Consider the following 14,045-nt stretch of genomic DNA (forward strand, 5'->3'; position numbering starts at 1 on the left):
AACATATCAATTTGAATTTATGTAAGATAATTAGTATTCCAAGGTGCCCACCAGATAGCATTTACTATTTGAAAAATATAAGAATAACTACAGGGCATTTGATTTTGTGTTTCTTCTCCCAAGGGATCTTGGGGACCCTATGGACCTCCTGGATGTCCTTCCAGCATTGCTTCATCAAGGTCAAGGTCCAACACTCTTTCTTCACAGGAACCCTTTCTTACCCACCCTTACTTATAGGGGCAGTCTTTCCTCTGGGTGCTGTAGGCATGGGCTTTGGAGTTAGATGAGTGGGTTGAATCCTAGCTCTGTACCAGCTCTACGACCTTGGGCAAGTGGCTTAGTTCTTCATGTAGAGCTTCTTTTTTTTTTTTTGAGACTGAGTCTTGCTCTGTCACCCTGCCTGGCGTGCGGTTGTGGGATCTCAGCTCACTGCAATCTCTGCCTCTCAGGTTCAAGTGATTTTCCTGCCTCAGCCTCCCCAGTAGCTGGGATTAAAGGTGCATAAGACCATGCCTAGCTAATTTTTGTATTTTTAGTAGAGACAGAGTTTCATCATGTTGGTCAGCCTGGTCTCAAACTCCTGACCTCAAGTGATCCACCCACCTTGGTCTTCCACATTGCTGGGATTACAGGTGTGAGCCACCAAGCCTGGCCTACAGCTTCTAATCTGTGTCTATTAAATGCAGGTGACTGGTTTCCACCTGCCAGGTTCTTAATGATTATTGGAGAGAGACAAGCTGCCCAGCAGTACAGCACTAGCACGTTGTTCATGTCCAGTCAATGGTGTTAATATGTGTGATGATAGGCAGAGACTACTGATAGACTTGGTAACGATATTCAGTCTCCTGTGGGTAGCTACTTGGTGTGAAGAATTTCTTGGGGGAGCGCTGAGGAGAGTTCTCTACCTCACCTCAACTGCAGCTCACCCTCTCTAGTCGCTCCCTCTCAGACCATTGCAATCCTTTCCTTCAGGATGCTCTTCTTCTTGATTTCCTCTAAAAAATTTCAATAAGGAATATAAACTAGGAGGCTGAGGCAGGAGAATCATTTGAACTGGGAGGCAGAGGTTGTGGTGAGCTGAGATCCTGCTATTGCACTCCAGCCTGGGCAACAAGAGTGAAACTTCAGCTCAAAATAAACCAAACAACAAAAACCCAAGATGCTTGTTCCAGCAAGTTCTCCATCACTCCCTCTCATGCTTGTCCACCTCCCCACCTCCTCCACCCCTGCTTCCAGGTCATCTGCAAATCACCGGGCTGGGTTTCACAGGACTGGCGTGAATCGCCTCACCAGGCTTCTGCCCTTTGTAGTTGGTGGTAGCTAACTAACTAGTTTTTTTCTCATGTCAGGATTTTTCCACTGAAGCCTTTTGTTTATGATGTGGGAGAGACAGGTAGCACCTAGCTAGTTAACTTCTCTTGGACTTGCTGTGATTTGGCTCTTCAGTCAGGCCAGGTATTTATTTCATTTTCCCTTGGATGGAAATCAGGTGTACTAGACTTTTTTTGGTTTTTTTTTTTTTTTTTTTTTTGAGATGGGGTCTGGCTCTGTTACCCAGGCTGAAGTGCAGTGGTATTCAAATTAGGATCCAGATAATGTCCAAGTGCAATAGATTGCTATGACTTTAAGATTGCTAAAATGCTGGCCAGCCATGGTGGCTCACTCCTATAATCCCAGCAGTTTGGGAGGCTGAGGTGGGTGGATCACCTGAGGTCAGGAGTTTGAGACCAAATACAAACATTCCATAGGTACCTCATTCATGATTCATTTGTTCAGGGCATACAAAAGGGATTTCTTAGGACCTAGCCTGGGCCTAGTGGTGTGGTAGGTGCCTGGGCTTCAGAGAAGGCTGGGACGGTTCCTAATCTCTGAAAGTCATGCCCTAATAGAGGAAACGGACATAGAAACTGTGAAGGGAGTGGTTTTGGGGTCTGTACAGGGTGCTGTGGGAGCACAGGGGAGGGGTTCCTAACTTAGACTGGGGATCAGGGAGGCTTTGGCTCCTGATACTAAATTACTTAATATTTGACATACTTTTTATGTCAGACTCCCTGGCTCTTTCTACACATTGAGTCAAAGGGTATCTCTGGTTCCTCCCTGGATGGACTGATATAGGCCATTTCACTCGCCCTCCCAAGGGATTATCTCTTCTGGCCTCTCCGGGTCTCACGAGTAAAGGTGTGTGTTCCTGTGGCCTGGGTTGCTTGGAAGCATGGGTTATTCACTGGCTGGCCTCATCCCATACTGATCCTCTGGGGTGATCCTATTCACCTGTCTCCTTTGCTCTCATAACTCCGCTGCTGGGGACAGAGGTGGGGATGTTGAGCTTGTGGGCAGAAGTAAGTTCAACCGAGCCACAGAACTTGACTCTGCTCACCTTCCTGCAGTGGAACTCAGGGTTGGAATCCTTTCCCCAGCCACCTCCTCTCCCATCTGAGGACAGAGGGTAACCTGCCCATCTTCTTTGGAGTTATCAGTGGGTCCAGCTCTTTGAGAGGTCTTTTAGATAGCATACCCTTCTATTGTCTCCAATCTCTCTCATCTCCAGCTGACCTCCCATATGGCCAAAGTGATTCTGAGGTTGGGAATCTAGTTCTTCAAACTGAACTCTTCCAACTCTGCTGTGGTACATGAAAACAGTTTCAGTATTCAGTCATAAATACCTTCCAAAATTCTAAACGTAGTACATGACCATTAATATGGTTTGCCCGTGTCCCCACCCAAAATCTCATCTTGAATTGTAATCCCCATAATCCCCACGTGTCAAGAAAGAGACCAGGTGGAGGTAATTGAATCATGGGGGCTGTTTTCTCCATGCTGTTCTCATGACAGTGAGTGAGTTCTCACAAGATCTGATGGTTTTATGTGTTTGGTAGCTCCTTCTGCCGCCTTGTGAAGAAGGTGCCTTGCTGACCCTTTGCCTTCCACCATGACTGTAAGTTTCCTGAGGCCTTCCAAGCCATATGAAACTGCAAGTCAATTATAAATTATCCAGTCTCTGGAACTTCTTTGTAGAAGAGTGAGAATGGACTAATACAATCATGACCTTAAAAACGAAACAAAACAACAACATGGCAGGGCACAGTGGCTCATGCCTGTAATCCCAGCGCTTTGGGATGCCGAGGCAGGCAGATCACCTGAGGTCAGGAGTTTGATACTAGCCTGCCCAACATGGCAAAAACCCATCTCTACTGAAAATACAAAAATTAGCCGGGCATGGGGGCATCTACCTGTAATCCCAGCTACTCAGGAGGCTGAGGCAGGAGAATCACTTGAACCTGGGAGGCAGAGGTTGCAGTGAGGTGAGATCTCGCCACTGCACTCCAGCATGGGCAACAGAGTGAGACTGTCTCATAAACAACAAAAATAACAACAACAACAATTTGAGGCCTACTTTTTTGAGAACACAAAAGCAAATTAGACATCATCCTTGCCCCTAAGGTTCTCACCGTCCATTATCTATCTAGGTCATATGGTTTCCACTGCTGGTCAGCGTTTATGAGGCAAACCCTTTACTAACTTGCGTAACACTGCCCGTCCCATGCAGTTCTTCCTGGGAGACAGCAGCTAGGTCCCGTGGCAGAGGACGGCTGTTCCTTCCTCCCTCCCATCACTCCCTTCCTCTGTCTCCTGGCGATAGCTGCGGGCTGCAACTCTGACTTGAGTGTTTGTGTCCCTACAGCCTCTAGCTTTGGGAGCTTTGGGTGGGGGCTACCTTTGCAGCTACTTGATAAACACCTGCATGAGAAGTCGAAATTACAAGTTCATAAAGGAATCTAATTCGAGGTCGCACTGCTGGTGGGTCCCTGTGATTCCTGTTTGGTGGCCCTCGGGCAGAGCACATCCCTTGGCAGTTCACCCTCATAAACATTCAGTCTGGTTATTAAGTGGCCATAATAACCCAAAGGAGTTAAGATGGAAAGAAAGAAAATTACTTCTCGCTTTTGGCATAAGGTCACCTGTACGTCTTTCGTTCTAAACAACAGTCATTTCCTGTCCTGTTCTCTCAAGCATGTTAGTGGGATGGAAAGGAAGACGTCATCGTAGCAGAGAAGCTGGAAATGAAACTGAACGGTGGCGCAGACTTGCAGAAGCGACCCCTTGGGAATCACAGGGTGCGGTTTTCTCTGCTTCTCAGTTAGATAACTTGACAAGTTGATTTTTATTTATTTATTTATTTATTTAATGTTTTAGAAAATGAAGAGACCTAGGTAAATAACTGTGCCTTAAAGGACTTCTTTCCACCCAGGGGTAGCAGCATGCTAGAAAAGAAAAGGGTAGGCCTGGGAAACTAGATTTGAATTTTGGTTTTGTCACTTTCCAGCAGTGTGGCATTTCGAAAATCATTTGATTATTCTGAGCTTCAGCTTCTTCATCTGTAAAATAATCAACCCACAGGGCTCTTCAGAAGATTTACAACAAAAGATTTACTTTGTGTGAGTGATGCTTGTACCCATGATGATAATGATAATAACAATCATCATAATAACAATTGAATGCTGGGCTCTCCGCTGCTGCATGTAGGTAGACATGGCTCTACTTCCTCATCAAAGAGGGTCTCTGTGGCCCTAAGTACTTGGCAGGTTCCTTGCCTTCCCCATATTTCTATGTGTTGAGATTAGATTGTCTTCAATCCTTAAATATAAACTCAAATAGTAGAGGCCTAGTACAGCTTCACCTTGGAGGAGAAAAATATGAGCATATAGGGTACTGTGTCAATTCAGCCCTACTCAGCAATTTTTTAAAAAACGGAGAGACTGAGAGAGAAAGAGAGTAACTGAAATAATGCCCACGGTTCTGGCAGCCACTTGGTCAGCTTAGAGCCCACAAGTGCAGATGGGAAGACATGAATGAGAGATTCTCTCCGTCTCTGTAGGGAGAGCAGCTTGTTGAGTCAGGTGTGATTCCAGTGTTTAAATGTTTGTCTTTTTAGTGTAACATGGTAGTCAACTGAAGATAATTATTTCTTCTGGTACAAATCCTGATCTCTTTCAGGGCTGGAGTCTAATGCAGCTGTGTTAGATTCACTGAGTGAAATTTTATATGAGTGTCTAGGGCTGTATAAACAGACCATATATTCTATATTTTATAGGTGATTCAAAGTGGGGGGACTTTTTGTTTGTTTAACTTTCTTTTACTGCACGTGAATAGTCATACAAAATAAGATGTTATTTTAACTGACTTCCAATTCAGCTGTTTTTTTTCATTTTTACCATAGATATTTCAGTATGTGTATTTAAAAGATAGAGACCCTTTAAAAATAGGCCAGGTGCGGTGGATTGTGCCTGGAGGTCAAGGCCAGCAGATCACCTGAGGTCAGGAGTTTGAGACCAACCTGGCCAACATGATGAAACCCCATCTCTACTAAAGACACAAAAATTAGCCAGGCATGGTGGGTACCTGTAATCCTAGCTATTCAGGAAGCTGAGGCAGGAGAATCGCTTGAACCCTGGAGGCAGAGGTTGCAGTGAGCTGGCGTTGCGCCACTGCACTCCAGCCTGGGTGACAGAATGAGTCACGCATTTACTCTTATTGCATATACTATCCGTCTCACAAACACTTGCTTCCTGATGTCTTTTTAAATAAGAATAGGATCTTTTGAGATTCTTTTTCTCTTTAAATATTTGAATACAGGTCTACTTGAAGGACCAGTATATCGAAGGACTAGTCAGCTGCAGAAACCCTGACTTCAGATCTTCACCCAAGAAGCTTTGTGTATTTGCTTTTCCTGGGCCATTCAGATAGAACATTGCATTTTTGAGACAGTGAGAGTTTGCAGCTTAGCTTAACTAGAAATAATCCGGATCTTATTTTGGAATTAGGAAGAAACATGTTATGATGTAGAGAAGCCCACTCTGTTACCTACATGATGGCATAGCTTTGTGCTTTTCATGCTTTGTGGCCTTGCAAGGAGGTAGATAGAGTGTAGGTGGTTAGAAGGTATTTCCTAGCTAAAAATAGGAACGTGATATTGTGTCAGGAGCTCCTTCTCTCACAAACCTCTGTGCAAATAGCTGAGGGTTATGCATTTGCTGCAGGTGGTACTTAAGCTCCAAGAACTTACGGCACACATGCTCGAGTGGACCATGGGTGAGCTGGAGAACCTGAAGTAGCAAAGGCAAGAAGGCAACGGCGTTCCATCTGTGGAAGGACCTACCAACCAGGTATCTCTGATGACAGGGCCCATCTCATAGGTGGCCCACTGTGCGTCCGACCCTCATGTTTTCTTTGCAGTAAGTGCTGTAGGATTCCAGGCTCATGCATACCTTTCTGCTCCCCTGTTTTGCAAATGTTTGCACTCTAGGATCCTTCTTGTTGACCACTACATATGTGTCTTCTGCTTCTCGCCCCTCTCTGCTTGGGTCCTTGCTACACTGGTACTCTGCTTGGGTCCCTGGAATGTGGACCCACTTTCCACATTGTATTGCCAGTTTGTTTGCAAAGCCGTCTCCACTTTGAGCTTCTTCATGACTGCCTCACACAGCACCCTTGTTCTGTGTGGTGGTTTGAGGAGTTCCATCTGTAGCACTGGGCTTTGGCTGTGTTGGAAGAGGGCAGCTGGGAAGGAGGAAGTGTACTCTTGGGGAAATTCATTTTTAGAGACATGAGATGTGGAAAATAGTTCAGTAATAATATAAAATGGGAGGCATGGACTCTCAGAGGAGGCTGGGCAATCCTGCCCAGCTGTACACATGATGCTACTTCCTCCTGACCTCTATAGTCCTTTGCATTTATCAAGCACTGCCGCGCGTGCTACGCTTTACCAGGCACTGCCGCGCGTGCTACGCTTTTCCAGGCACTGCCGCGCGTGCTACGCTTTACCAGGCACTGCCGCGCGTGTTACGCTTTACCAGGCACTGCCGCGCGTGTTATGTTTTACCAGGCACTGTCGCGCGTTATGCTTTATTAAGCACTGTCATACGTGTTATCTCATGCAATGACCTGGGTGTCATCACGCCCTGTTTTGTAAGTGACAAAACTGTCACTCAGAGGAATGAAATGACATGCTAAAAGTCATGTAGTTAGTAATGGTAGAACCAGAGCTGGAGCCCAGGCTTCTGATGCTAAGGCTAGTTCTTTTTCAGCTCTTCATCATGTGTCTCAGGATGCGACACTGAGGCCTGGAAAGGAGAAGGAACTCACCCAGTCTAGAGATTAAGGATTTTAGGTTGGCCACAGTAGCTCATGCCTCCCAATATTTTGAGAGGCCAAGTGGGAGGATTTCTTGAGTCCAAGAGTTGGAACCTGGGTAACATAGTAAAACCATGTCTTTACAAAGAATTAAAAAAAAAAATACCCAGGTGTGGTAGCACACACCTGTAGTCTCACTACTAAGGAGGCTGAGGCGAGAGGATCACTTGAACCTGGGAGATCGAGGCTGCAGTGAGCCACAACGGAATCATTGCACTCCAGCCTAGAACAGAGTGAAACTCCGTCTCAAAAACAAAAAACAAAAGGGAAGGATTTTAGACAGTGCTGACAATATTGAGACAATCCTGACCAGTGAGCTGAGATGGAGAAAGAGAGAAAGAACTAACGTTGTGCAGAACTGTGTTCTAAGCCAGTGCTATCTAATAGAAATAGAAAGCAAGCCACAAGTGTGGGCTGCTGCATATGTAGTCTTCAAATTTGTAATAGCCACATTCAAAAAGCAAAAAGAGGCTGGGCTTGGTGGCTCACACCTGTAATTCCAGCACTTTGGGAGGCTGAGACAGGAGGATCGCTTGAGCCCAGGAGTTAGAGACCAGCCTGGGCAACACCTTGTCTCTATTATTATTTTTATAAAATTTAATTTTTTTAAATTAAAAAAGTAAAAAGAAACAGGTGAAATTAATTTAAACAATATAGGATAACACAGGGGTTAAGGGCATTACTGAGTGCAGTTGAGAATCTGTATTTTCTAAAAGTAGACTGTGAAAAAAAAAAAAAGAAAATCCATGTATAGCTTTTGACTCCCGCTAAACTTAAAACAAATAACCTACTGTTAACCAGAAGCCTTACTGATAACATGAAACATGGATTAACACATATTTTATATATTATGTGTTTTATATACTATATTCTTATAATAAAGTAAGCTAGGGAAAAGAGTGTTATTAAGAAAATCACAAGGAAGAAAAAATATATTTATTATTCATTAAGTGGAAGTGGATCATCATAAAGGTCTTCATCCTCATCGTCTTCACATTGAGCAGGCTGAGGAGGAGGAAGAGGAGGGGTTGGGCTTGTTTCAGAAATGGCAGAGGTACAAGAGGTAGAAGGAGGTGGGGGGAGGCAGGAGAGACAGGAACACTCAGTGTAACTTTGATTGAAAAACATCTGCACATAAGTGGAACTGTGTTGTTTAAGGGTCAACTGTGTTTTATTTAACCCAATATATTTAAAATACTGTTACTTATTCATGTACTCAATGTAAAATTACAAATCATACTATCTACATTATTTTTTCCATAAGAAATCTTTGATGTATACTTTTACACTTACAGCACATCTCAATTTGGCCTAGCCACATGTGACTAGTGGGCTGTTGCATCGTGGAGCTCAGTTCTAATCCTTTTACAAATATTATTTCACATAGTTCAACAGTCAGTGAAAAGTTCATTACAGTACTACCTAATGGTTGAGGAAATGGAGCCCAGAGAGGTTAGGTAACTTGCCTGGGGGTCCCGAAGCTGGATCCTGGCCTCTCCTTCCTCTTCCCACTCTGGCCAATGGCGAGCCCTCCAGGAAGGGGAGTGGAGGGGGGCGGGGTAATGCAGGGGTAGCTAATTTCCAAACCATTGTTAAACTTGCTCCTACGGAGGCGGCTGCTCCTGGGGCAGTAAAGGGAACCCTCCTCTTTAGATGCATATGCCAAAGTTAAGGGAATCCTTTCACTAGGCAGTAAGCCTCCCTCAGGGCACATGGGACCATTAACACCACTTTCCTCTTTGAAGGTGAGCGCCATTCAAGTTGATAATGCAAAGGAAGAGCGCAGCTGTGCCAGAACCAGGTCACTGTGGATGCTGAATAAATTGTGTTTTCTGTCCCCTGTGCTAAGGCAAGAGACCTGGGGGAGTAGGCCCGGATTTGTAGCCTTCAAGGAAGAATGCTATATTTTGTATTTTTATTTTTATTATTTTTTTGAGATGAGTCTTGCTCTGTCACCAAGTTGGAGTGCAGTGGCACGATCTTGGCTCACTGCCACCTCCGACTCCCTGGTTCAAGCGATTCTCCTGCCTCAGCCACCCGAGTAGCTGGGATTACAGGCACACACCACCACGCCCAGCTAATTTTTTTTTTAGACGATGTTTCGTTCTTGTTGCCCAGGCTGGAGTGCAATGGCGCGATCTCGGCTCACCACAACCTCTGCCTCAGGGTTTAAGCAGTTCTCCTGCCTAGGCCTCCTAAGTAGCTGGGATTAGAAGCACTCGCCACCACGCGTGGCTAATTTTTGTATTTTTAGTAGAGGTGGGGTTTCTTTATGTTGGTCAGGTTGGTCTTGAACTCCTGATCTCATGTGATCTGCCCACCTTTGCCTCCCAAAGTGCTGGGATTACAGGCATGAGCCACCACGCCCAGCTAATTCTTGTATTTTTTAGTAGAGACGGGGTTTGACTATGTTGGCCAGGATGGTCTCCATCTCCCAATCTTGTGATCTGCCCACCTCGGCCTCCCAAAGTGTTGGGATTATAGGCGTGAGCCACTGCACCCGGCCAAAACTACTATGTTCTAATGGAGGGGAAGTGAAATAGGAGGGCCATGTGCGTGCTCTGGGGGCAACAAAGTTGGTACCAAACTTGCTTTTCCTGTTTTACTTACAAACGTTGTGACAGCAGTAAAGATACACTTTTATTTCTTTATGTATTTTTTAGCGACAGAGTCTCCCTCCGAGGCCCAGGCTGGAGTGCAGCGGCTATTGTAGTTCACTGCAGCCTTGAACTTGTGGGATCAGGACCTCCTCCCGCCTCAACCTCCTGAGTAGCCGGGACTATAGACGTGCACTATCACACAGAGCTATTTTAAGAAAGTTGTTATAGAGTGTGTTGCCCAGACTGGTCTTGAACTTATGACCTCCAGTATTCCTCCTGCCTTGGCCTTTCAAAGTATTGGGATTTATCAGCATGAGTCATGGTGCCCAGCCAAGATACATTTTAAAAATCCTGCATCCTGACACAGTACTGTTCGCTCGTGACAATGGTCCCTCGTAATCATAGTCTGTTTGCAAAGCAAGCTTTTAATAGGATTACAATTTTAGTGTTGATCAAAAGTTTATTTTGGGCCAGGTGTGATGGCTCACGCCTGTAATCCCAGCACTTTGGGAGGCCGAGGTGGGCGGATCACCTGAGGTCAGGAGTTCGAGACCAGCCTGGCTAATGTGGTGAAATCCCATCCCTACTAAAAAAAAAAAAAAAAAAAAAAAAATTAGGTGGGCATGGTGGCTCATGCCTGTAATCCCAGCTACTCAGGAGGTTGAGGCAGGAGAATCGCATGAACCAGGGAGTCAGAGGTTGCAGTGAGCTGAGATTTCACCATTGCACTCTAGCCTGGGCAACAAGAGTGAGACTCTCTCAAAAAAAGAAAAAAGTTTATTTTGTTTCTCCTGTTACCGTGAACATAGTTTTTCATCTTTATAGTGCATGTCGTGGGTTAATGGCTTCACAGGCAATCCTGGATTTCTCCATCACAATTTGCTTGTTCCTATGGCCAGACATTTAGGTTGTTCCAAAATTTCTCAGCATTACATTTGATGCTACAGTAGGCAACCATATGCTTATGCTTCTTTTCTGTTTTTGAACTACTGTTGATTGTTCTGAGGTATTTTCTGAAGGTTTCACTTCTGTTTTCCCAGCCATGAGTGAGGTATGAGCACAATAGTTTTGCTGTAAATCACCAGCATTGGGTATGAAAATTTGCTCAAAGTTTTGCTAAATTTAACTGGAGTAAAAATGGGCCAAGTATTTGTTGTACTTCCCTAGGTGCTTCTTAGAACACTGCTCATGTAACTGACCAGAGTGACAGGTGAAGCCATAGTTGGCAGAAAGATGCCTTCCTTGGGAGAAGGTTGCTTAAACAGTTTTTCTTTGCAGATTAACGGTGAGATCCAAACCCAAAGATTGACAGGTTTCAAACTGGCCATATGGCTTCCCTAAGTGTGGCCTCAACTTCCTACAGTGGCACAGAAGCAGGGTAGAACTCAGTTCTGAAACGTCCTCAGCCCAGGGAAAGGGGTGGCCTGCACGTCCCCTTCCAGACCCTCCGCTGCACATTGATCTGTCTCGGGCATTGAATTGGAGGGATGAGTGACTTTGGACACATTATTTTACCTCTCTCTACCTCATTTCTTTATCTAAAGTGGGGTGACAGCAATGTCTCCCTGTAATGTTGAAGTGAGGATTAAATCTGTTAATACTTGAAAAGTGCTAAGATCAGTGCCTGGCACATAATTAGTACTCAATAACTGCTGTAAATGTGGGTTTAGGTCTCACTTCCAGTGCTTTCTAGAGGCCCACTTTGGACAAATGGCTGACCGTTCTGGACTTCAGCTTCATCTGTAAAATGCGATATGGCACCTGCTTCAGCAGCATGTTAGGGGTTTAAGTGAGAAAGTCCATTTCACACGGTGTCCTGCACATAAAGGGCCCTCTATAAATGTAATGAAAAGCAAACAAACAATGTTCTTGGCTTTATTTTCTACTCTACAAAAGAGAGAGCTTTGTTGCCTTACATTGGTGTTGTAATTAGCTCTTAGATTTGACCACAGTTTTTCTTACGGTGTATTTTTAAGTCCACATTCTAGATTTAAGGACATAATGAAACAAATGGAAGGCAAATCAACATTTTCATGTGTCTGAAACTTTTAATACAGTTTTGTTTTGGAGATGAATGAGCTCATAGTTCTGCAAAGAAGGGATGATGTTTCGTATACTTATTAGTTTAGTGATTTGCCTCCCACACTTAGTATCAAAAGAAACTGTCAGGTTTATGGAAGCTATCAAGTGTTCCTTTATGCTCGGCAACACAGATCAAAGTCGTCTACATGATAAGGTAAAAAATATATTCTTCAGGAAATGCAGAGAAATGACCAAGGAGGCCCTGGAGCACAGCTCATTCCCCTCCAAGTCTGTCCAACATGCCCTCATCTTGTCTGAGCTGAGACGTGTCTCCCCGGCAGCTTCCCTGAACCACCCAGCCTGGATGCCAGGCCCTCCGAACGGTGAGCCACTCTGCAGCTGTCATGTCCTCCTCCCTGCCTCTTTCTGGAGACAGAGGCATTTTTGGAGTGCTGAGATGTTCAGGCAGGGTGTTAGGTGATGGGTGTTTGTTGGCTGAGTGAACTTGTAAAAATCTTCCTGTGATGCTAGAAGTATGTATAATAGACAGATGGATCTGCAAAGCCAAACAAGAAGAGAGGTGCTATTATCTGCTGAGGCTAAAAAAAAAGTGAACCTAGTCATCACGTCGGGAAAATGCCAAGGACTTTCCCACATTTTTTACGTGGCCTTGCACTCTGTGAGGCATTGGCTGGGAGGCGTTGGTTCACTGTGGCTTTCTTGCCCCTAAGCAGTTTCTCTCTGCCAACATCTCACCAATTCCTATCTGTGCTAATTACCTTTGCCTAGGATTTGGGGTTAGGAAAGTTCTGTGATGTGTCTGTTCCTGTTTCGGGGTGAAATCTCAACTCTGGGCATATCATCAGAAAGACTTCTGAAATGGCCCTTGATTCAGATGATTCTGAATCAGTAGCATGCATATGTGTGTGCATAATTACCCTCATCCAAAAAAATTCTGCATTATAATTCTTTAAAAGCACAGGTTCACAAATTATTAGAAAATGTATTTTATGTATTATTTACAGTAGCAAAATATCCAATGCAAGAAGCAAATTTAATTAAAGATAGGCAAGACGTTTTACTGAAGACCATAAAACATTAGTAGGAGAAATAAAACAATGGCTTATCCAATTATGGAAACTGAAAATTACCAAGATCTGCAGTTGGCAGGTTGGAGGCCCAGGAGAACCAACACAGTTCGAGTCTGAGTCCAAAGGCCTGAGAACCAGAGAAAGCCAATGGCCTAGTTCTGGTGCAAATGCTAGTAGCCTTAAGGCCTAGAAAAAGCTGATGTTTCAGTCTGAGTCCAAAGGCAGGAGAAAAAAAAAACCCAAACCAAAGCAACAACAACCACAACAACCACAACAACAACCAACCACAACAACAATGCCCCAGCTCAAAGCAGTCAGACGGGAGGGGTTCCCCCTTAGCTGTGGGAGGCTCAGCCTGTTTTAATGCATTCAGGCCTTTAACTGATGGGATACAGCCCACCATTAGACAGGAGGCGATCTGCTGTACTCAGCCTGCAGATTCCAATGCTAATTTGATCCAAAACCACCTCATTGAAACACCCAGAATGTTTGACTAACTATCTGGGTACTCTGTGGCACAGTCAAGTTGACACATAAAATCAGCCATTACAATCTGTTTGGGGGAAAAGTGACATTAACAAAGTTGAATCTTTCAGTTTAGAAACGTGGTTTGTGCTCCCCATTTATTTAGATTTCTTTTATTTCTCTCACTAGTGTTTTGTAGTTTTCAGGGAAAAGTCTTGCCTATCTTTAATTAAATTTGCTTCTTGGCATTTGATGTTTTGCTACTGTAAATAGTATATGATATATTTTTTAATAATCTTGAAATTATGCTTTTAAAGAATTATAATACAGAATTTTTAGGAGAAGGGTAATTGAAAATCCATCAGACAGCAGTGAAGTTTAGGAACGACCATTCTGGACATAACCATAAATCATTAATAAAATATTCCTTACATCTCTATGCTACTTTATTGTTGCCAAAACATTTTTTTTTCCTTTGGTCCTTATAAGGATTCTTAGAAAGAGACAGAAGAGCTATTATTTCTACTTTCATACAAGGCAATGTGGCCTGAGGGATAGATATGGTTTGACTCTATGTCCCCACCAAATCTCATGTTGAAATGTAACCTCCAGTGTTGGCGGTGGGGCCTCCTGGGAGGCGTTTGGGTCATGGGGGTGGATCCCTCATGGCTTGGAG

General features: G+C 44.2%; 1 protein-coding gene across 5 annotated transcripts in view; it reads left to right on the forward strand.

Annotated features, from left to right (window-relative positions):
• The window catches only part of ST6GAL1 (ST6 beta-galactoside alpha-2,6-sialyltransferase 1), a 188,928-nt gene that overhangs the window by 100,150 nt on the left and 74,733 nt on the right, over positions 1-14,045 (forward strand). For 3 of the 5 annotated variants that reach the window (XM_064366912.1, XM_012470847.2, XM_012470855.2), the window contains exon 3: positions 6,039-6,164. The exons of 1 other annotated variant lie outside the window; for it this stretch is intronic. The gene's annotated coding sequence lies outside the window, so the exon portion shown is untranslated. Of the gene's footprint in view, positions 1-4,011; positions 4,116-6,038; positions 6,165-14,045 lie in introns of all 5 variants that reach the window. One more of the 5 variants, XM_064366913.1, reaches the window with a different exon arrangement.

Source organism: Aotus nancymaae, unplaced genomic scaffold (assembly GCF_030222135.1).
Source record: "Aotus nancymaae isolate 86718 unplaced genomic scaffold, 86718_ANA_hifiasm-v0.15.2.pri h1tg000067l, whole genome shotgun sequence".
Lineage (NCBI taxonomy): Eukaryota > Metazoa > Chordata > Mammalia > Primates > Aotidae > Aotus > Aotus nancymaae.